This window comes from Typopeltis vanoorti, chromosome 13, assembly GCF_054136105.1.
Source record: "Typopeltis vanoorti isolate ZY-2024b chromosome 13, IOZ_Tvanoo_1.0, whole genome shotgun sequence".
NCBI lineage: Eukaryota > Metazoa > Arthropoda > Arachnida > Uropygi > Thelyphonidae > Typopeltis > Typopeltis vanoorti.
The window spans coordinates 56434537-56460165 of record NC_143561.1 but is presented as its reverse complement, the minus strand read 5'-3'; the positions used below and the strand labels follow the sequence as shown (position 1 = coordinate 56460165).

The following is a 25629-nucleotide window of genomic DNA, read 5'->3' as shown; positions in this document are numbered from 1 at the left end:
CATAAATCAAAGTTATATCAGTAAACAGAGCAATAATAATCAGAGATATTTAGGCCCAGCAAAAATAATGGATAGAAGTGTCTGTACCGCTACGGTATTTTAAATTTTCAGGTTTAGCATATATGTGAAGTAAAGGAATCTTACCTTTGTTGATGCTTTCCACGTTTCAGGTCGGAGAGCAATTTTTGGGAAGGATTAGCGTTTTTTTTGTTTGTTTGTTTGTTTTTAGGAAATCAAATAATTGAATTGGATAGAGTCCAATGAAGGAAAGATGGGAACGGTAAAACGTTTTAAAGAATATGAAGTTTGTTTCAGTAAGAGCAGCAAATTTGTATTATTATTGACAAAATTAATTTCCACAGTCACTATAGTGTGTGAGTTCGAACTTACTGAAACTTAGTCCTTATAGGGACTGGCTTAAAGGGGCGAAGCAAGAATGCTTTTCATCTTCCCCGTTATCTGTAGAGAACAGTGTAGGGATAAGGTATTATTGAGCTATTAAATTAAAGCTCTGATCATGGCAGGAGGGTAACAGCAATAGCCAAGCCTCAGTTAGAACTTCATTGGCTACAGCATTACCATCCATTACCTTCCAAGGGTATTAATTAATCTTAATCACCACATCTCACGATTGATTAACTCCACTCCACCCGCCTACTTACTGAAACCTTATCCTTATAAGGACTGGCTTAAAGGGGCAAAGCAAGAATGCTTTTCATCTTCCTCGTTATCTGTAGAGGACAGTGTATGGATAAGGTGTTATTCAGCTATTAAAGCTCTGATCATGGCAGGAGGGTAACAGCAATAGCCGAGCCTCAGTTAGAACTTCATTGGCTACAGCATTGCCATCCATTACCTTCCAAGGGTAATGAATGAATCAATCACCGTATGTGTAAGTAAAGGTGATATCTCAAAAATATCGGACGATCTCTAGGCCACTCATTCGTGGGCGAAAGACCGTCCAAATCTCAGCGTTGGTTCTACTCAGTGAACCTCGAGTACCGAGCAGAACCGCTCATTCCGAAGAAAATAATTCTCCGGCACGTACCCCTCAGCGGGCCGTGCCGGAGAACACTTCCCCCGGTAACTCAAAGTGCTCCCTTAGGGCAAAACCTAAGAGAGCGAACTCATTTACCCAGGATAACAGCAACAGCCGAACCTCAGTTAAACTTCATTGGTTCAGCATTGCCATCCGTTACCCTATATGTGGGCATCTCATATAAAATCAATCACCGTATGTGTAAGTAAAGGTGATATCTCAAAAATATATATATATATCGGACGATCTCTAGGCCACTCATTCGTGGGCGAAAGACCGTCCAAATCTCAGCGTTGGTTCTACTCAGTGAAACTCGATTACCGAGCAGAACCGCTCACATTCCGAGGAAAATAATTCACCGGAAAGTACCCCTCAGCGGGCCGTGCCGGAGAACACTTTCCCCGGAGACTCAAAGTGCTCCCTCAGGGCAAAACCTAAGAGAGCGAACTCATTTACCCAGGATAACAGCAACAGCCGAACCTCAGTTAAACTTCATTGGTTCAGCATTGCCATCCGTTACCCTATATAGGCATCTCATATGAAATCAAGGACCGCATCTCACGGTCGATTGATTCTCATTGACTTACTGAAACTGACATTAGCATTATTATTAATATTATCTTTATAAGCAAAAGAAGATGGTGTATTAGTATCTTTTGAATAAACTATGCATATTTCAAAGAGTAGAAAATTACTATTATTATTATTATTATTACTAAGCAATATATTATATCTTTATATGAGAAACTACATTTAATCCGTATTAAGTCAAAATACAAACAATAATGAAAAACCTGCAGGTGATGTTTTTTAAATCGCATTTCAGATAAGCTGAATATTTGATACTTTTAGATAATTTATCTGTCGCTGAGATTGTAATAAGAAAATAATAATAATAATAATAATAATAATAATAATAATAATAATAATAATAATAATAATAATAATAATAATAAAGAAACTCTCTCACGAGAGGAAGGTCCTGTAATAGAATCTACGGAAATACACGTATTTTTGAACATACACACGTTAGAATCCTGAATGGATTCTAATATCTTCAAATGGATTAAAGTAACTTTATGAGTTCAGAAATTTGAATTTTTCTGCTTAAAACTATCTTGCAGTAGAACACACGCAATTATCAGTTTCAAAGTCTCAGTTGCTTCTTGCAAGGTACTAAAACCCATGTAGATGGGACAGACTTAAGGTCTTATAGCAAGCACGATTTTTCATATTAGTTTTTCTTATTAACAAATATAATATTTATAAACTATTTACATTAATTATTTAATAAAATATATGAATAGATTATCACAATTTTTATAAAAATGGTAGTAATTCAAAAACAAAATATTAAATAAATATTAGATTTTTAAATTATACACTATTTCAAATATAAAATATAAGTGTTACTTATTTTATCTCGAGTTCAATACCGGTATTGAAGAATGCAGATTTCTATTGAATGTCTGCAGTACAGTATAAGTATACAGTATATGGCTATCACTAGAAGGAAAAAATATCAAGCGATACAATATCTTTCTCAGACCCATTATTTGCAGTGACAGAATGAACATGCACAGGATACTATGTAATTCACTTTCCATTATTACTAGATATCTACCGACGCTTTTGCGTCACATTAACCCGTTGTTTGTCATCTCTCTCTCTCTCCCCAGTTACTGTCAAGTCTTACATTCGATTTTCCAAGGTGGTAGAACTGCGTCAGCCCTCCGAGATCTACATCAATCTACTCTAGATCTTGTCTTGCTCTGGGTCTTTTCCTGCGATCATAGCATCGAACGCGTGTTTTGTTAACCTCTTTCTTTCTTTTTCTTTAAGTGACTATATCATCTTAAATTAATTCTGCTAACATATTCATGAATGTGTGTGTGTGTGTGTGTGTGTGTGTGTGTGTGTGTGTGTGTGTGTGTGTGTGTGTGTGTGTGTGTGTGTGTGTGTGTGTGTGTGTGCGTGCGTGCGTGTGTGTGTGTGTGTGTGTGCGTGCGTGTGCGTGTGCGTGTGTACTCGAATTTTCCAGTAGGTTTGCATAAATCTCAACAGGAAATTCCATTGTGGTTATCACATTCATATTCACTCATTATTTCCCATATTTATGGTGTGATTCTCAACTTCGATTAACAGGAAATAAAACCTCTGACGAAGACTTCCGAATTATGCAGTGTAACGAGTGTATGCAACACTTTAATATACCTTCCCTATTGAGCATTTCTGGTTATATAAGGAGGGTAGTATCCACTCCAGCTGCGTTTCCACATTTCCGGCAGTTTTTTTTTTTTCTAAATAATTTTTGAAATTATTCCAAACATTCATAATATGTTTCTTCCACTTCCAAGCAAATTTTGCTTTCTTACATTTTTTTTTTTTTTTTTCCCTGTCTACATTCTCAAAGTGGTGGCTTACTTGGATTCTCCGAACGCCGGTCAGCATCGAATAAGGAAAGACCTGGGTTCGAATAATTACTAGGACAACTCTTTCAATTGGAAGTGAATTAGGCGGTCTCATACGAAGGTAGTAGTTCTTTTTTCACAGAAACTTGTGTGTTTCTCATGCCGAAAAACAAAGATAAAATCAGCCAGAGAAGAAGAAGAAGAATGTAATTATTAGACACAATACTGTGACTTCATACTTAGCTGCTTCGGCTGTAATCTCAGAGAACAGCTAACTTAACTTACTTGCCAGGAACTCTTTCGATGGGATTTCTATATTCTTAGACAAAACCATTGCCTCATATACTCCCACACACACACTTGGAGTATATGAGGCAATGTTTTCTTCAAAATTTTCCACTAGCTCTCTAAGCTTTCGTTTTTGCTTCAGATTCTTTCTCTTTTATCTGCAATAATGTTTGAATAAATCCTGAATAAAGTTGCCTGACTTGATTCTTTTTAAAATATTTTCTATGATCGTTCTTTTGAGAATGGTATTCATCCTGCTCAAAACTAAATGTGTTCACTTCCTATTTTGAATAATCTGCCGAATAGGTCAAAAGCAGACTTGCAAACAACAGAAAATGAACGTCTGCGTGAAAGAGAGCGAATTAATCATTAATCAACCTAACTGTTATCTTCTGTGCTGAGTCACGCATTTTTGACGAATCCTTAGGACCAACACCAAAAATTCGAGAACAGTATTCGAGAAGTTAGATGGATTTGCAATTTCTATAGAATTAACTCTTTTATCGAAAGAGAAAAACCTAATTTCTTAGATGACTAGGAGAGATTCGAAATATATTGATGCCAAGAAAGACTGGAGGTCGAAGTTATTCCAAGAAAAGAAATTCCCTCTTGTCCACAGATGTACGTGTAAATAAGATAGGAATAACTTTTTGTTTTATTTAAGAAATAAGGAGGAACTGAGTTTCACAAAGAATGATTTGGATAGTAGAATTTAGGCAGAAGATACGAGGCAAGAGTTGGTCTGAATCCCAGAACATATGTGACGATATTACCATCGACCATAATCAATAACACTTTTCTTGTTTCTTATGTGCTCTCTCTGTGTGAATGTATGCATACCCCCATGTTGGAACACGCTGTTAGTAATGACTAGAAACTAAATAGAAATCTAGAAGATATTTGTCATTTGCTCCTTTCTCAGAAACATGTATATGTGGTATTCATTTCCTACTCTGCTGTTTTTTCCTGTCCATGCGTTTCCTGCCTCATCATGGATCTCCAAAAAGAATCAGCGTTTTCCTTTTCATTAGGTCAACTCCCCTCCCCTCCTTTAATGAGTTAATTCCTCTATTTCATCCTTAGTGAGAACCTTCTATGACTCTACAGCATAAATAAGTATCATTATCCAATTTCCCATTCTTCTAGCTCCATTTACTTTCCTCAAGACGCTTATGTGTTGATGATTACTCCAATCACTGATTTATATTGTTCTTCCTGATTTATTGATAAAAATAACCAGCGACGCCCGGCTAGCATGATAGGTATAGGTTTTATCATTATAGCTGTGGGTGGTTTACGCCAATACAGATTACAATTTGACCTGCTAAGTCCTAAATTGCCAGTCCATCCTCGTTCGTTCTTTCGGAATTCAGGTGGATATCTACAAACAGAGTAGACATCGCCACCACCACAACGAAGGTGAGGATTGGACATTGGACAGAAGCCTCGTTTGGTTCTCCACATTCCTTACGGGTTGTCGAGAGATGTATCTCCAGTTACTCAGTTTCGATTCTTAAGCAATCATCAAGCTACCCTACCAAATTATACTTTTATAGTATTTAAAGACTAGAAACAATACGCAAAGAGACATCCCTCTTCACAATCTAATAATTGTGAAGAGGGATGATTTTAATGTTTTTAATTTGATTTAATTTGATTTTAATGATTTTAATCTAATTGTTCAATGCTGTTTAAAGAGACGGTTCAATACGAATGTCTTAGCTTAGTCGACAATTTCATTTGGATGGAAAGACCTGGTTTCGAATCCGGTTTGACGTAAAGTATGATGCCTTTTCAAGTGAACATAATACCTGGGTTGCCAATATCATACAGTGGGGGGGGACTGAAAACCGAGTTTCAGAGAAGCAGACTTTAAGCCAGCAAAACAGGCCTAATACAATGGTTTCATAGCCTTAGTTCTTCGGCCTTCATTCCAAAGAACAACATAAAAAAAGAAGAATAAAGAACGAACGAATGAATGAAGTAGCTCAGTAATACATTCTAAACGAAGTTCTCTTTATTTCCATTGGCTTAGCTGGAAGTACTGGTGTGGTTTGCTGTTAGCAGTGACAATGCAAATTGTTTATTTTGCATTGTCAAATACCAGATAATCCCCATTGTCCTATTTGATAGCCTGGTTGGTGGAGTGGATGGTGGTTCCACTCTGTTACCAATAGGCTGCATGTTTGAATGCGACTCCACGCATGGATGTTTGTGAACGTCTTTAGCTAGGATATGAATGTCATTGTCCAATGTTAGACCACCAGCCTACTTACTGGAGTCATCCATGCAAGGTACGATAGCTTTCCAACTGTTCATGGATAGAATTCACGCGATATATATATGGCTGAAAACCGGGTTTCAGAGAAGCAGACCGTTAAGTCAGCAAAACAGGCCTAATACAATGGGTTCATAGCCTATGGATATATATATGGATCGATGTTTGTGATTGTGAAAATACTAGTGGTGGTAGTCGGCAGTAGATGTCGTTGGTGTTGATGATGAAGGTAGTTGCGGTCGGTGGAGATGGGGAGTTGTAGAATTAGTATCCTCCCTCGATGAGTCATTGGACTCCCTTGAGGTGTTATGTAATAATAATATCACTGAGACAAGGCTGATCTCCTGTGATCTTTCGCATCAAAGACAGAAGCATTCTGAACAGCTTGATACCAAAAAAAGGTATCAAGTTGTTCATTCTGAACAAGTCTTCCAGTAGTGCTGAAGACTTGTTCAGAATTAACAAACGTCGTATGGTTTATTTACAATCATTTGTGTTTGTCTTATATCCGTTCTATAGAAGCAAAATTCTAGCAAAATCTAAACTAATATCACTAAAATCAGGGATACACCACCAAATTCCCGAAATCAATGTTGACAGAAAGACCTTCACCACGATAGCAAAACTCCGAACAGGACATTATAGAGGAATGAAGATCAATACAGATGGTACGAGAACATATAGAAACTGCAACAACTTCCCCAATACACTGACACCACTCACATCTTTACCTGTCCAGCAATTACAGCAGCCTTGCAAGAAACAGATCCTAATCCTGAACAACAGCTCTATACAAACAAAATCATCATGAGCACATGGAAACATCTAAGACTCTTCAAAGGACAAGACAACAATAACAACAACAAAGGTTTAAACAACTTGGTTAATTTAACTTCATATGCACTGTGTTGAAATGTAAGACATTTCCCCCAGTATAACAATTATGGATATGCATCAGTATCGTGTATTGCTATATGATGCAGACACGGATATTCATAGGTCAGCTGCACATCTTTATACTACGAATGGCATGAAGAAATTACGGATTTTGAAGTGCATGCATACACTAATTGCCTATCCACTCATGATATCGGCAAACGAACGCATCATCCAAAGTCAACTGCAGGCAGAGTTATTATCCAATGGAAATGTAAGGATGCTACTTCAACCAAGACACTATCAGTCCGACCACTTTGCAAATGTTAATTCATTCTAAATCACTTCGTATTTCAAGTGATTTTTAAGACACTCGTACTAAGCGATGAGAACTGTCTATTACTTGACGTTTTCTGAAATGCCTACAATCGTGGGATATTCGAACTCACGACTTGTTGGTGGGAGAGCAGACAGTATCCACTCGACCAACAAAGGCCGATAAGGGACTGTGCAAAGAAATCTTTGGAACAGTCATTTAGCACAAATCCCTTGTTCAAAGCTTTTTCTGCAGCAGGAATTATTGAAAAAAGAGTTCGTATACTTTTTACAAAAGAGTGTATACAGGTGATTATAAATCTATCTTTTCTTTTTTTTTTTTTTTGATCTGGACATTTTTATATTGTTTTCCACATTCTATGCGATAATTTTATTCAAGCTGAATACCATGAAAGCACCAGATTTTATGGTGTTTATGGCACAAACATTAATTATTCATAATAATTAATGTTTGTGGAGTGATGAACACTTCAGATTTAGAAGGGATGATGGACAGTTTTTTTTTTTTTTGGGGGGGGGGGGTAAGAACTGAGATTAAGAGAGTTAATTAACAAATATACAAATATATATTACGTTTTTAATATCTCGTCACCATCATCGTCCATTTTCTAATATGCACCATCAAGAACTGTTAAGGCTACTATGACAGAACTACATGACTGTTTACATTATTAATAATTTCTTGTCAACAATTTTCCTCCAAATCTATTTATTACTTGTGAGCACTCCAGTATTGTTGTATCTAACATTTTGTTCTTCTAAGGCACTTCTGACTGAGTCAATCCACCTACAACTTGGTCTCTTTCCTGCCATCTTGACATCAAACAGCTGTTTATTTCCTCTCTCTCTCATTCTATTTAAGTGGGCAAGCCACCTGAGATTAGCTCTGCTTACACATTCTTGAAGGTAAACAATGTCAAGTTCCTTCCTAATGTGTTCATTTTTAATACGATTCCGATATTCGTACCATCCGTTCACTTCCCTAACTTTTCTCAGAACCCTCATATCTGTGGTCTAGTCTTTGATCAAGTGCTTTATTTCTAACCCAACTCTCAGATCCATAACTTAAAACTAGTTTGTATCTTGTATAGTGCAAGTTTGGTGCTTTGGTTAGTTTCTCTCTTATTCCTTATAAATTCAGAAAAAATACTACAAAATCGACTATAAATATATCATAAATAAATAAATAAATATGTGTTAAATAAATAATCATTTTATATATTCTATATATTTTAAATTTATAGATATACTATAAATGAATCAAAATGAAAACGTATTAAATAAACTTTTATTGAACTCTCTTGGTATTAATTCAGTTGACTTCTTACCATACTCTTTGCTTATTCTGTTGTCTGTTTCTAAATTTACCATTTCACTAAAAACCGTGCCTAATTGGATGAAATATTTTATAGGTTCTCCATTGAGAATGCAGATGAAATTTCCTATATTCCTTCCTATTTTCATCGCCTTTGTCTTTTTATTGATGATTTCCATGCCAAATTTGTTATAGTTATTATTCAATTTAGTTACAGAATCTTGAAGACTTGCAATCGATGTGTTTAGGAGTACATCATCCGCATAAAGCAAATAGCTTTGACATCTCCAATTCTAATGTCAGGCTTGGTGCCACTTTCTTCCATAATGTGATCCATACAGATGATAAATAAGAGTGGAGATCATGCATCCTTGTCTTACACCTGATCATTTTACATCAAATCATCTTCCTGTATTAACTTGAATTCTAACTGACTGACAACTTAAATATAGACTATGTATTGCTCAATATAATGTTCCATTTATCCCATATACTTGAAGCGTTTTGAAAAGATTTTCTCTGGGCGTCCTGTCATATGCCTTTTCCAGGTCTACAAAACTTAAGTACAGATCCTTGTCATATTCTCACGATTTCTCAACTGCTCTTAAGGTGAAAATCTGATCTTGACAACACCTGTATTTGGTTTGAACCCAGCTTGTTCTCCAAATTTCTCTTCCACAACCCTTCTCGACTGTTTTTCTCAAGTATACTGGCATAAATCTTACCAGGAACACTCAGTCGAGAAATACCTCCGTAATTCTCACATTCAGCTTATCCCCTTTTTATAGACGAGTACTTATGAGAGTTCTCCTCCAAACATTGGGAATTCGACCTTCTGTCCAAGCCCTTTGAATTATGCAGTGTAGCCACTGTAAGACTTTCATACCTCCATACTTAAGCATCTCTGGTCGAATATCATCTACTCCAGCTGCCTTTTCACAGTTTTGATGGCGTTTTCTTCTCAAGTATTGATATATATATACTCCAGTTTACATTCCTCTTGAAATTTTCTACTACGGTTCTGTCTATTTTCTACTACATCTTGTGTTTTACTTAACAGTCTTTCAAAGTAATTACTCCAGACACCTAGGATATCCTTATTTTCACTTTTCATATCATCTTTATCATCTTTGATTACTTTTACAGTACTCTTTCCTCCGTTTCTAAGCTCCTTCAATAGCGGCCAGAACATTTTGTCACCTTCCAGAAATTTGCCTTCTATGCTCTCTCCAAAAAATCATTGGAAAACTCTCCAAAGTTTTACTTACGTTTACGCACAATTCAGCTCTCTTACATTTTTCTCTCGATTCTTTTAGAACATCTGCCGACTTATTTGCTAGGAAATTTTGGTATGCATTTTCTTTTCTAGGACTGCTTCTTTAACTTCTTGTGTCTTTTTAATACGTATTTTGTTATTAATATAGCTGACTACACGTTTTTGCTAATAGCATTTATTTAAAACTTTTAATAATTAAATATATATATATATATATATATATATATAGATACACAGACGTTTTTATGTGACTTCCACTCACGAAAAGCTGTAAACCTTTCGGACATATCGTCATTGGGCAAAGGTTAGTTCATCTGGTAAACCCTTCTATAGGTTTCAACTCTCTAAGTTGAAAAACACTCGGCTAAATGTTTCATAACAACTATTAAGATTATAAATATTACTTAAAATATTAAAATTTTGGAATTTTTGATTCGTTTTAAACTTGTTTCCATTAAAAAAATTAAATATTTTTAAAATATATAAAACACCATTTTTATTATTAATGACATTAAATATAATAAGTGATAAAGTTACAAGAATTTGTTGGTCTTGATCCAACTGGCTGCAGATTATGACGCAATGGATTATTTCAAACATAAAAAGACCTAAGGCCATCCTAAACTTCAACACTGATGACTAATCTCCTAGTCCACTCAGGGCGAGCAATTAGCTCATAAACTTTCTCCACTCACAGTTTCTCCCAAGATAGTCGGGAATATGAAAAGCGTTTGCTTCACCCCTTATGTCAGTAATGTTGATAGTTGATAAAATTTGTTGATTACTGCTGATTGTAATTCATTCTGGGAGTCAAACTGTTAAAACAAAACAATTCATATTTCTGTAATATTTTAATTGTTAAGAAAAAAAGATAAAGTTTATTTTCCATTTTTTGAAATAAACCTTTTTTTTTTAATCAACGGTTTTATCTAACTCAAAAACTAAAAATGAAACACATCTAAGGTTTGTGAGTCCCTTTTAGGACTTCCAGGGTAACAAATGGCAATGCTGTAGCCAATGAAGTTTTAACTGAGGCTCGGCTATTGCCGTTACCCAGCCATGACTAGAGCTTTTAGCTCAATAACACTCCATTCACACAGATCCTCTTCATTCAGATGACGGGATGAAGAGTCAAGGACTCAGTCCATCTCCCAGTTCTTTTAAGAATAACACGCATCTAGTATTTCAGTACAGCACACAAAATACTTTTTTTTTGTTATATTCAATTTAATGTTAATGTATTTTATAAAAACATTATTTGACTTTGTTGTCAGAATTTTGCATATTTGATATTATGCATATTCCTCTTCATACAATTTAAGGCAAATAGTTGTAAATTAATATTTATAACATTATAATTAAAAAATACTGCAAAATTGACTGAATATATCATGAATAAATAAATAAATATGCTAAATATCAATAAATAATAATTTAGTATATTATATATATATATATATATTTATTTATTTATTTATTTAAAATTTATTGATACACCATAAATAAATCTAAATGAACAATTTTTAAATAACCTTTTTTTTTAAATCTTTTGGTATTACAAGAAAGAATAGGTAGTTGATAAATCCTTTTTAGGACTTCCAGGGTAACGAATGGCAATGCTGTAGCCAATGAAAGTTTTAACTGAGGCTCGGCTATTGCCGATACCAAGCCATGACTAGAGCTTTTTAGCTCAATAACACCCATCTACACAGATTTACTTCATTCAGATGACGGGATAAAGAGTCAAGGACTCAGTCCATCGCCCAGTTCTTATAAGAACTCTTGGTATTAAGAGTATTGAAAATGAAATGCTTCTATGTATTTGTGAAATACTAATCAAGATGATAATGATTTATTACTGATGAAGTTATTAATTTCAAACAGAAAAAAAAAAAGAAGGAAACATTTATATATACACTTGTTTTTCAATATTTTATTACCATCATTTCTTTAAAAATTTAAAAACACATAAAAATCCCTGGTCTCTTAACTGATACCGAGATGACTTTCTCATGCATCTAATGTTTTCTCTTATAAAACGCGATTAATATGAATAATTCATGAACTTCAAACAGATATTCGTGTTTTTTATTGACTTTAATGGGTTTTTCCTTGAACGAAAGTTTTCTCCTCCCCCCCCCCAAAAAAAATCTAATTCGGGAACTATACGAATAAAAGAAGTGTTCGTTATTATATGTATTATAAACGCGCAACCTGTATATACTCACCCTATGTCTCACGCACTCTTGAAAGTAGTACACGATACTCGTATGATTAAAATCGGTGCACGTAGTAATTCACCAACCGGAAAACTCCGCCAAGGAATGCGATTACTCCACCATCTATCGAGCGAAGAGCAAACTACTAACTTAAAAAAAAAAAAAAAAAAAAAAACATCATTTCAGAATACAGAATATAAATAAATAAATAATCATATTAGTGAGAAAGACGTAATTAAAATTGGCATAATTGTCTAATTTTCTAATTATATCATTAATTATCTGTTACAGAAATATCCTCATATGTCATTTACTATTTACTTCATTATTATTTAAAAATAAGTTTCACGTTCATCTCTTTTGATGAAAAATGTTTTGCTCATTCCAACAATGAAGATTTTTTTTTTATTGGTAAAATTTAAAACAATATTAAATACTAGATAAGTATCTGTATTATTTTAAATGAATATTCTTGATGGAAGAGAAAAATAAATAACACGTATGTGTATGCAACAAGAAAATGATTCACTATAATTTATTAATAAGAAATTGATACTTTACATTCAGATGAACAGAAAACTTAAGAATGTCTTCGAAAGAATACTTGTGAATATACTTTATTTAATATTAAAATTGTAGATCAAATAAATAAATAACAAATATGCGTTTGATGTCATTAAATAGAATACTTAATTATAAAATCATTAAAAATAATTTAATTCTAGATAACGGGAAATTTTTGAGGTAAGATTTTTTTAATGTACTTTTCTTAATATTTATTGTATAGTTTGAGTTGAGAAAAATTCTTCGCTTGAAAAATGGCTACAGAAAAATATAAGCAATTTTTTTAATTTATAGTAAGCTAAAAATGAAAAAGAAAAAAGAAATATTTTATTTTGAAAGGCAGGATCCCTTTTTCATCGGGAGCAGTGTATTTACTAGCGACTATCCGCCATTATTCCATCATGGCTGCCACCATAAACAACGTGCTCAGCGTATCTACAGCGCACAAATCAATAGGCTGCTTAGTATGACCGAGAAGTCCTGCCTACAAGACTTGCCCCTTGATCATCATTGGTTACATGCTACGGAGGGGTTCTGTCGACAGAATAATACGTGTCCAATGCATCTTTTCTTAGAACCTGCTTTGCACACACGGAGAAAAAAAAATAATAGCTGTTAAGAATAACGAAAACGGAAACTACAGATTATAATCTGTTTAGTGTAAGTCAACGAAAAAGATTTGTAACTGGGCATAACTTATTTCCTTTTTTGTTCATTACTTAGCCAATCACAGCTGCATCGCGTTTTCAGTTTTTCCAGAATTTTCTGCCCATTCTGCTACCTTCTTACAGCAGTATTAAACTACGAAGACATTGTAGTAATGTCATTGCTTTCGTAACGAAGACGCCAATAATTGAATTAGTATCATCGCTGGTTAACATTGAAAATTAAAAAGAAGTCAGCAAATCACGAACTAAACAGGTTAGTGTTTACGTAAACAAATTTTCAAATTACTGCCGTTTTTCATTATATCGGGTTTTCTCAAATGCATCTAATACGTAATAATAATGGCCGACTGTTTGTTTACGTTTTTAATTTTGCTTTTTTTTTTAGTATCGGATCGTTTGGCGCTTCTTACAGATTTACTATTGGTCGTTTGCAAATAATACAGACGCAAACAAAGATTTGCGTTTACAGAAATTCAGAATTGATTTGCACACAAAAAAATAGAGATTCTTATTTACTGTATATTACAGAAGAATTATAATCGTTAGCTTTTTTTAATGAAAGCTTAAATGCTAATTGAAATTCAGCCTTTTAGTATACAGATTATATAACGGTTGAGGAAACTGAGCTTTTGCAAGTTGTGTGCCCTCTGCTGCCTTTACGTTGTAAATCTAATCTGAACGTTTATAGTCGTGACACGTGCTCCTGTCGTTCATCATCTACCGCTTAGGTTGCTTCTGTTTTCATTAGTGAACCCTATTCTCGTTGTTATCGTTCATCTTTCGACACGTAAGCGTCTATTAGCATGTAAATTACAGTGTCCCTTCGCTAAGCTGTTTTCCGGTTTATCTTTCACGATAAGGTTGGTTTGTCTGTAATACCAAGGAATCCTAAAGCTCAATGGGCTTTGGGATCTTTGCTAGACTGCATTATCGCTCCTGATTCTAAATGCCTTTCCAGTTAGAAGTGATCTTTCTGTGTACATGTATCGTGAGTGATCAGAGATGAGTAAAGGCTGCAGTCAGAATAGCTGATATATTCTAGTGTGTGTCTATCCTAAGCGGGAATAATAAAGGCAAAATCTGTACGGATTTTAGATGTCTTACATTCCCATTTTCGCCTTTTATTGTAATCGTAAAATTGTAAATAAATAAAAAATATATATATTGTAATTTTATTATTCATTAAAATACTATATTAGCCATGATATTAGCCCTGATATTAACATGCATTTTCTATGCTAAAATACTTCCTTGGTTTCTTTCGGAAACTCTCAGCACATACTTTAGGAATTAATCTTTTGAAATGTGTATTACATATGCAAATGCATGTTAAATTTAGTACATTATTAAGAATAATCAAAGATTTAATAATAAATATTGCTTTCTTTCTTGTATTGTTTGAATATACAGTATCATGTACTAAATATCTTCAATAATGTTGTTATCGATTACTTCGGCATGAAGCCGGCAGATGGCAGGCCTTCCACCTTTTTCGAAAAAGAACTGTGTGCTGATTAATAGTTATTTGAAATTGTAACTTAGCACAATATCAATGTATGTAAGAAAGTTAATGTGCAGTATTAAAGCGGAAGTTTAACTATCATTGAGAACAATTACATTTACGCAATTTAAGAAGTATTTTAAAAACAAGTAATTAAATAGATGTTATGTTAAACAGTATGAACCAGAATAACAAATGACTGTCTCCTTCATTTAAAACATAGTTTCACTCAGATGTTTGCTTTTAATCATGCTCTTCAATTACATTTTCGTTTTATGAAAATTATGAATATTTTTAGGCTTCGTTTTTTTTTTTTCTTTCAAAAACGCATCTCGTATAATCTTAAGTTACGCCAATTTTATTTTTATATTCAATAATTTATATAATTACAGCATACATACAATTACAATAGCAAGTTATTTGATCAGTATAGTACGTTGTATAAAGATTTGTTTGTAAGTCAAACATTGACTTACAAACAATTTAAATGGTGATCTGCACTTTCATAGATGTATGAAATCCTGTTCTTGTTTCATAAGTGTTATATTATTAATCAAGGAAGGGGGAAGATGACGATGAAGCATATACAGTGTTTTTGTTTTTTATTTATAACATAATATGATATATAATTATATTCACTTGATTAAAAGTATCTCGCGTTACTTTTAATGAAGGAAGGGATGGATGAAATATGATTTAAAAACAACGTCACTGATGAACAAACTCATAAAATCACATAAATTTATGTATTAAATCTATGTGATTTAATACATAAATCACATTGATTTATGTATTAAAATCCAAATCTTAATCGCAAATTTTTTTTTCTTAAAAGTGCAAACTTACATAAAAAAATTCAGCCCTATATAATTATCTTATTTATCTAGATATTATTTTAATTTATAATTAAAAAAATCTAAATAAATTTAAGATTTGTATGCAGTTGATTAATTAAAATATCTTACGCTTAAAGACACCAAGCATATTACTGGAAATTATTTAATAGAATTGCTTTAAAACTTCATATTAATAAGATTTCCACTCATACACCTAAAAATTTTATAAATATCATAACATCATTTAGATTTGTTTCAGAATTCTAGGCGGTATGGTGGATTGATACATTCAATCCAATATCCTTGGAGGGTAATGGATGGCAATGCTGTGGCTAATGAAGTTCTAACTGAGGCTCGGCTAGTGCTGTTACCCTCCTGCCATGATCAGAGCTTTAATAGCTCAATAACACCTTATCCTTACACTGTCCTCTACAGACAACGGAGAATATGAAAAGCATTCTTGCTTCGCCCCTTCAAGCCAGTCCTTATTATAAGGACTAATAATACGGTCGAGGCTTTGAATCGACCGTGAGATGCGGTGATTAATACCCTTGGAGGGTAATGGATGGCAATGCTGTAGCCAATGAAGTTCTGAGATTCGGGAACTATTGCTGTTACCCTCTTGCCATGATCAGAGCTTTAATAGCTCAATAACACCTTATCCCTACACTGTCCTCTACAGAAAACGGGGAAGATGAAAAGCATTCTTGCTTCGCCCCTTTAAGCCAGTCCTTATATAAGGACTATATATATATATATGCACATACTTCAATTACCAGTTGGGTATTTGTTTTAGTCTGCACAGCTTAACATTAACAGTGAAAATATAAAGTACTGTTTTAAATTCGTTATGTCCGAGTATTTTAATTGTATTAGCGAGTTGCAACTGGTACAAATTAGATTCTCCCCGCTTCAATATTTTCATCCGCCTGTATTATTTGTTTGAAGTCTTTCCTGCTTAATTTTCATACGGTTTACATACTTTGCTAAAATTCATTATTTTCTTTGTATTTATTCAGAAAGGAGGAAACCCACTCTTGATGTGGAGTTAAAGAAAAACCTTCATTTGCATATCCAAGATTGTTCTTCCGGCCTTCTTTATGAGTTCATTGCTATTACTCGTGCCCCTGCCGTTTGTCTCCGCCATCTCAAGGGCGCCATGGCCGTTTCCCAAAGAAAAGCTTCCGTCTTTAGCTCTACCGAGAACGCTACCGCTTCTACATTCGATCGAGATTTTCCGCACCGCCATTGGTGGGCTACGGATGGATTCTGGAGTTTTTGCAATGTCGGCCGTCTAAGCCCGCAATCCTTCTTCGATGCCATTAGCCACAGGGGAGGAATAGATGTCGTTAGTGAGGTGTGCTCGGTTCTTCTATGTCCAGCCTAGGGATTAGACCCAAAGTTCTGCAGAAGAGAAACACATTTATGTCACATATCTCGTCTAAGACCCGTATACTTGTAAACTGTGTTTGCTATGAGCCTATATTTTATTTGCAAAGCAGATTCTTACGCATGCATAAGTAATTATATGGAAATGTCTACTTATATAGTAGTGCAAACGAAGGCAGAATATGCAGCGTATGATCTTCTATTTTCCCCTTCAAAACGAAACTTGTAGTGTTCCATAAACACTACATGAGCTTTGAGTTTTTTTTTTTTTTTTTCATGCTATGAGATCATATCTGTTGCTTCGATATTCATTTGCAGTTTTTCAATGTTGAATGACTAAATTTCATTTTGTTCTTTTATTTATGTTGTCAAAACCAATAAATAAATACAACATATAAACATAGTAATTGTAATAAAAACTATAGTTTGATATAGAATAATAATTTTTTTTATAATTATGAAAGTATGTTTAGCAAATAAGTTAAATACACCTTTTTTCGATTTAGATACTGTATGTTTACAAGTTAATTATTTAAAAATAAAATCGCCCCCCCCTCTGATATTTATTTAACCTCCAAGCCCGCCCAGGGCGAGCAATTAGCTCACAAATTTCTCCACTCAAGGTTTCCATGCCAGATATCAGGGAACATGAAAAGCACTTTGCTTCACCCTTAGAGCCAGAAATGTTAATCGTTAATAAAATCGCTAAAATGTTATTATATTATATTATATATTATATTATATATATTATAACATTGTGGATGATGCACTAATACTTTATGTAATTATAAAAAGAATTCATGTATTTTATATAGCGATAAAATTTCGAAATAAGGTAATTTTACGTGATTTCAGATTAAGAATTTATTGATGAGAGCAACTTTCAGTTATTTGTATCAACAACAAAAACAAGTTCAGAAATCGAAACAGTAATGAGTTAATTTTGTAATTGAGGAATGTTAGGTAATTTACTTTGCAATTTCAGTGACATACCAATGGAGCTTAATTCCTGCTAATTAATGCAAATAGTTCCTATTTGGCGCTATGTAGAACAAACAGTAATACTAACAGCAGCAGCAGCAGCAATAATAATAATAATTTTGTGGATAATGCTACCAGTTCTTGGGTCCTAACTCGTTTTAATACGGGGATCGTTGCGGTTTATGGGAAGATTTAATGGGTAAAGTAACTAAATAAACTGATTATTTTATTGTCACTTTTACTGTGTTTATGTATTTATTTATTCGTTTATTTTACATTTTCACCTGAAAATATAGGTGATGGACACTTAAATATTCACTTTTACATGTACTTATATACATGTACATGTATTTGCGGGTTTCGGAAAAGTTTGTAGATTTTATTTAGGCAAAATTCGAAATCACCCGAAAATTTGAAGCTCATCAAATCCATATTAATAAGTAAAATGAGAGACAGAATAAAGAAATTATTATTAATATGTAAATATTAATACATAAATCATCATCATCAGTCTTGGGACTGGTAGCTCAGCAGCAATTTCCTCCATTCCGCTCTGTCATTGGCTTTCTTCTTAACCTCCTGGTAACTCCTCAAACCCGTGCTGTCTTTGACTTGATCAAGAAAACTTTTCCTTGGTCTGCCTTTTCTTCTTTCCCCCTCTATTTTGCCTTCAGTTATTCTTTTCACAAGTCCATCATGTCGAAGGATATGTCCAAACCACCTATCCCTTCTAATTTTGATCGATTTAATTAGAGTTCTTGTTTCGTTTATCTCTCTCAGAACTTGTTGGTTTGATTTTTTTTCTGTCCATTTTATTTTGTTTATGCGACGCCAGCACCACATTTCAAAAGCCTTCAATCTTCTTACATCTTTTCTGCCTAGAATCCAGGTTTCACATCCATACAATGCAATGCTCCATATCAATGTCTTTACTAATTTTTTTTTTTTTTTCAATTGTAGGTTGAGGTTTCCTGTTAAAATGCTTTTCATCTTAGAGAATTGGGCTTTTGCGTTGTTTATTCTTGATCTTATGTCTTCTCTCGTTCTGCCATCTTCTGTTATTAGGCTTCCTAAATATTTAAAGCTTTTCACTTGTTTTATTTGTTCCCCGCTGATGTCTATATGCTCTGTATTGATAGGGATTTTGCCTGTAACAATGATTTTAGTCTTATCTGTGTTGATTTTCATTTTATATTTTTCAAGGTTATTATTTAGTAATTCTAGCATTGTTTTTAACGTTCTTCTGTTTTCTACTACAAGGGCTATGTCATCAGCAAATCTTATACACATGACTTGCTCACCATTTATCTTTATGCCACTATTTATTTTATCTTTAGTTTCCTGAATGGCCTTTTCAATATATAAATTAAATAAAAGTGGTGAAAGTATACATCCTTGTTATTTGCTGGTTTGCTTTATCAAACGCTTTCTCTAAATCAAGGAAGCAAATGTAAGTATTTTGACTAAGGTCTAATCTTCTCTCTATTATTGTTCTTAAACAGAGTATTGCCTCTCTCTCTCTTGTTCCTTTATTCTAATACATAAATGTAAATATATTAATAAATAAAAGCGAACCTCCTTAATCATTTGCAATATATGTTATACGAGTAACTGCATGATCGAATTTGATTTCGGTTTGAAGAACGAAATCTTTACATGGGCTTTTTCAAGTGAAAGTGAGGTGGCATAGATAGGTAGCAAGACACGCATTTAACAGACAAAAATACCATGTAGTGCTTGTAGTGTAGAATCTATATTAATGTGCAGTGTAGTGTTCAAATGTTGATATGATCATCATTTCAGACGGATTCTCCGATAAAAATGGACATCATCAGATCACAATTATAATATAGAAAAACACATTGATATTTCCGTCAGAGGGCTCTGACCTGCTTAACAGAAACATTTAATTTAGACCGGAGTTAACAAAAGCGTAAAGAAGATGAACAGCTCGAAAAGGGTCTCCATTAATTAGAAAGAGAAACTGTACAAAATTGGGGAAGAGGAATTCAAGTTATTCATATTAAATAAAAGCATTTGAGAATGTTAGAAACTATTTCTTAATTATATTTTGAATTTCTTAAATTTTGAATAGTCATGCAGTTATTTTGAATTAAAAATGACGTGATCGACCAGAGAGTTCCACAGAATATTCTGAAGCTAACAAAGTGGAGATAAACCACGTTTTATCATTTAGAGGAAACATCAAAATTCCATCGTCTTCTGCTTCAAATTTGATAAGCACCCTCTCAGCTCTTTATTTAATTTAATTAATTTTTAATTTATTATTATTTTTTTGTTATGCAGTTTACTGCTCTATAGTAAATATATCGTTGCATTTTCTATATTACAACCGTTCGTAATGATGTTCATTTTACTTTACGAGAGTTTAGGCATAATTACCATTAAAACACTGTAATTAATTTTTATCATTATGCAGTTAATTTCCTTTGTTGCATCTTGTAAACAATAACAATAATCCTTTAAAATATGTTTTTTTTTAATTTTTTATTATTGCGATAAAATAGAAAACACTAAAATAAAGCAGAAATTTCTTCAGACACATTTCACATGGTCTGAAGTGAGAAAATCTCTCTGTTTGGATATCAAAGGAATAAAAAAATAATCAGTCGTTTGGCAGTACAAAAAAAGGCTACAATCGAAGAAAACCTTCTATATTGTGAAAAATATCAAGACTTCTTTGGCTGCAGAAGAACAACTCGTCCATAACTTCTCAGTTGTAGACTTGTTATTTTATCGTATCGAGTTGTATCCCACTCAGGCTAATATTACGTACGAGTCTAGAAGAAGTTGCCATCAATGTCCGGCTACTCTAGAGACGCATTCAGAGCTCTGGAGTCTTCTCTACCAGAGGCTACATGTAACATTTCTGGTCTCCTAAAAGCATCTGGATACTTCGAACTTGTAGTCGATCACATTTCTATCTTCCTACTGATCTCCATTTTCGATAGTCAAGACAAATGTCGCCTTTGAGAGACATATCTTTAAGTGTCAGGCACCTACACTTTCAGAATTAGCTTTTTATCTCATAAAAATGAAGCTAAACTTTTAAAAATTATATAATAAAATTTTCATATTTTAGAAAAAGAAAATTCAGTAAATTACAGATGAAATTTCGATACACAATATTGAAAACTTTCGTATATAAATTGATCTTTATTTTATTTATTTATATTTATTTTTAATTTTTATCATATAAGAAATCGCATATGTATAGATGCAAAGTATCGATTGTAATGAATATTTTTGTCGAATCGTGCATTTCTGGCCTTAATTTTTTCCAAGATTCATGAAATAGACTTCTAAATTTGTTAATATCGAAATATAGTAAATGTAAATATTTTCATTCTTTGTGCAGTTACGTATATTTTATGATTTTTAAAGTGATATAAAAACGCAAGCTATAAAACATCATTATCTGCAAATAAATAGAAATTCTAAACTACGAATGCTAACAAAATAGAGAGAAAGCTGAGGCCAAACAATTTCTTCGTTACCTCGATCAACCTTTCATCCATCTACCCTCTAATAGACTCACCCGCGGTATGATTTTCAGCACACCAACATACTTGAGGTAATCGTCTATAACCCACAACCATGCCATTAATATGGGAGTGTATGTATGCAATACTTGGGCTTCGCTATATCCTTTGTACAGCCTAAACTGTCCGTTTGCTAGTTAATTAGTTACTACATCTTAATTAGAGCAATTAATGGTACAAAAGTTGGCAGCTATGTTGTTCTCATAGGCACCTTATACAGTCATCAGTATAACGTTTCCCCTGTCTTGTGGACAATTACTGTAATAGGAAGTAGCAGGCGAGTGCAGCTGTATCATTGCCGACTAATGTGCCCACTTCCAGCTAATGAACACTACATCAGGAATAGCCGCAACCGGAAAATATGTATGTGTCTGTTTCGAGAAGGATTACATAATACCAATTAGAGTCGCCGCTACACATGTGTTTTGGGGAAGAGAGGTTACAACGTTGTAATGTTCCTTACAGACATTCTTTAGTAGCAAACGATTCCACTCGCTTTGGAGTTTAGAGAAATTTTTTTGCAGTCGATAAATGTACTGATTCGTATAAAATATTAATTTAGCAAATGTTGGCATCTGTTGCTCCAAGAAATAGTCTTAACTGGTGAAGGAAGTAATTCCTGAAGATAGCCTTAACTTGAAACACTTTAAAAAGAAAATGACTAGTAGCGTCAGTTAATTAAGATTATAACTCAAGTGTTTTCTTAGATCTATTGATTTATTGATCGATATAAAAGTCGCCATTTACAGCAGATTTTCAGAGTAATAATAATTATTATTGCTGGGAAATTATCTTTTGATCTTGTGAGGTTGTTAATAAAACGCAAGTGATGTTGTTAATCGCTAATATTTAAGAGAAAATAAAATTATCTTAAAGAAAAGTATAGCATTTAAAATTATAATTTAAAAGTTTTAATTAAATGATAAAAAATAAAAATTTAATGCATTTGTATTTATTTATACAAACACACCCTTTTATTTTTAAATAATATCAGCTATAATTAGATTAAAGAAGAGTATTGTATTGTCAAGGAGGAAAAATGACCGTGAGATGCGGTGATTGATTGATTGATTGATTGATTGATTGATTCATTCAATCCAATACCCTTGGAGGGTAATGGATGGCAATGCTGTAGCTAATGAAGTTCCAACTGAGGCTCGGCTATTGCTGTTACCCTCCTGCCATGATCAGAGCTTTAATAGCTCAATAACACCTTATCCCTACACTGTCCTCTACAGATAACGGGGAAGATGAAAAGCATTCTTGCTTCGCCCCTTTAAGCCAGTCCTTATCCTTATAAGGATTGTATTGTCAAGCTTCACCCTCTGCACCATTTATCTTGCATCCGACATTGGAGGATTTTTAGTGATTTCAGCATTTTTTTGGAATGTAGTTAAATAATAATACATTGAAATATACTGAACACAATAATACAAAGACTCATAAGGAAGATTATAATTAATTCATAGCATAATTATCTTTCTAAGTCGTGCGCCGAGTTTCATTTGTTCACCCATGATTCTTCTTCTAGAAGAAATTTTAATTATCTCCCCTTCTATTGTTTTCGAACGCTGAACCACGGCACTCACTGATGCAGTTTAAGATGTAATCCTTTCCGACTCTAAACTTAATTATTATACGGAATTCCAGGTATGCATTTTCTGAAAGATAACACTTTAGAAAAGATAATTCCCACCTTTCACGCAGGTACAAATTTCGCTTGGGGGTGGGTAGGAAACTTCGAAAACAGCCTTCTTAAAGAGCATTCCTTATTTTATACTTTTCTCGCTTGAGATAGCTTTTAGAATAAGATCTCACGTACAGAGAAGAGGGGCTTTGTGCGCATCTGTATTAGCATGAAGTTTTCATTTACCTCATTGTCCTAGAGGTTTGGCCACCCTGAAGTTTAGAGTACTTACAAAGACTGACTACAGTTATCTGTTACTAATATTTATAACGAAAACAATAGACCAGCACGTTTCATATATTTCCTTTGTTATGCTAATACGATATATGCACACTACTCTAATACGTAATAGCAGATCTCCGGTAGAATTGTTTTCACGGAAAAATTAAGGTCATCAGCAACCGAAAAGTGTAATTTAACAAAAGTTCCCTTCGTCAATAGCTGAAACTAAGTCCATTTGGTGTATATCTTTGTTAAACTGAATATTCATCAATTTTGTAAGATTCTTTTGTTTTCTTAATCGTTAGAACATTTCTTGGGTTCATTATTATATATAGAAAGAAGCTCAGTATCAAATGAAACACAATTTAAATCGCTTTTGTGTTTCTTAAATATGTTTTCTTTTTTTTTATGACTTTTTGGGTAATGACGAAGAATGCAGTTTCATCTTCCTACCTTAATTATAGTTGTGATTACAGAATGACTACGGGAGATGACACTAGTTACATTTCATCAAGCACAGAACACTGCATACGAATCACCAAATATATATTTTTTTAAACTTTTTTTCCCCCGAAATATCTTTAAAATGCAAGATCACTGACAAAATCGTTTTTTTAAATGGAAATTCACTTCAGGTGCACAATTATCTTTACCATAAACTATTTTTTTTTTTTAAATAATTATTTTGTAAGAAACATTTTAATTTCAGAAACAATACTAATAGAATTATGTGCGTTATAGGCATATTCTGATCTCAACCGTTCAAGTGAAATACCTCATTCTAATGCTAGTCACTTTTGTTAAAACACTTGGCATTACATCTTTCAACTTTTAAGCATTCTAGAGCTAGTTAATGGCTGCATTAAGTTTACAGATATCAATAGGCGTTTGTGTAAAATCATTTTGAAACTCATTTGATTAGAAATTCAAGTGTATTTTATGTCCATACTGAGAAGTACTAATTCGTAAATATATTATCAGTACTGTTTTTATGCTTTGTATGTGAATGATTATAAAAAAAATGTTTTCATTCTCGGGAACTATTTTTATCTTAAATATGGATATTTGAAAAATCAAATGAAAATTTAGTATTTGACACTTGTACACAATTCATTTCAATCTCCAAGAGTATTTTATGCTATATTTACTTTCTTTTGCGACGAAGGAGTTCAGTTTTCTATATGTATGTTTGAAGCAATTTGAAAGTTTATAGTAATCAAATCAAACAAATAACGCTTAGATAACGCTTAGAGAACTGGAAACGTCTTTGAGTGGAAATTACTATACTTCATATTAGGGATAGCATGCTTATTTAAAAAAATTGGTGTACTTGATCATTTTGATTTTTAAATAGTAAAAAATAAGATTTTATTTATTTAAAAAAAAATACTTTTAATAATTAAGAATACAATACTATCCTTAAAATTAATTGTAAAAAATCAGATATTTACTTTCAGTATCACAGACTCTACCCATTTTTTCTTTTCTTTAATTATAAGTCCGAAAATATATATCTGCAGTGTTGATGATGATGTTGTTTATCTTAATTTAACCAAACTGAATATATATCGCTTGCTCATTTTTCTTTGGACGGACAGGTGAGGGCTTAATTAGTTGTTCAGATGGGTGGTTCTTCATTGGGCAATTAGCAAATGTACAGAAGCGAACTGAGGATAATGAGAAAACACGCACGGTGCCGGCAGATGATTTCTTTCTAAGTCCCTAATGACTCGAATCTTAACCATTCCAAACGAATCTCTTAAAATTCCAATTTAAGCTTTTCTCTATGAGTGTGTGAGTGTGCACACGTACTCTTGATCTTCCGTGATGAGAAGGGAGACAGTGATTTGTGTAGTCATTTAGACAGGAGGCAAACGACGAGTTGGTTATTGCCAAACGGTGCAGGGCTCACTTTGCCTCACGTGCCGATACCAATTGCTTCAGTTTTCCTAGGGGTAATGCGAATTTCATTAGACTTGCTCTTCTCATTAATCTCAGGTAACATAAGGCTAACGCATGGTGAGGCGCGAGGGTTAATGGGCAAGCTATGTAAAACACGGTTTAAATACTTGGCTTACTGACGATGAAACTAAGACTTCCTAATACTTCTCCACCTAGATATTTCCTTTTCTGGCAGCTTGACAGATGAGGCCAGTTCTCCGAAGAAAGAAAATAAAGGG

General features: G+C 33.4%; 1 protein-coding gene across 3 annotated transcripts in view; it reads left to right on the top strand.

Moving 5' to 3' along the window:
- Window positions 1–25629, top strand: part of LOC150100171 (uncharacterized) — a 123310-nt gene that overhangs the window by 79839 nt on the left and 17842 nt on the right. The window lies entirely within an intron of this gene.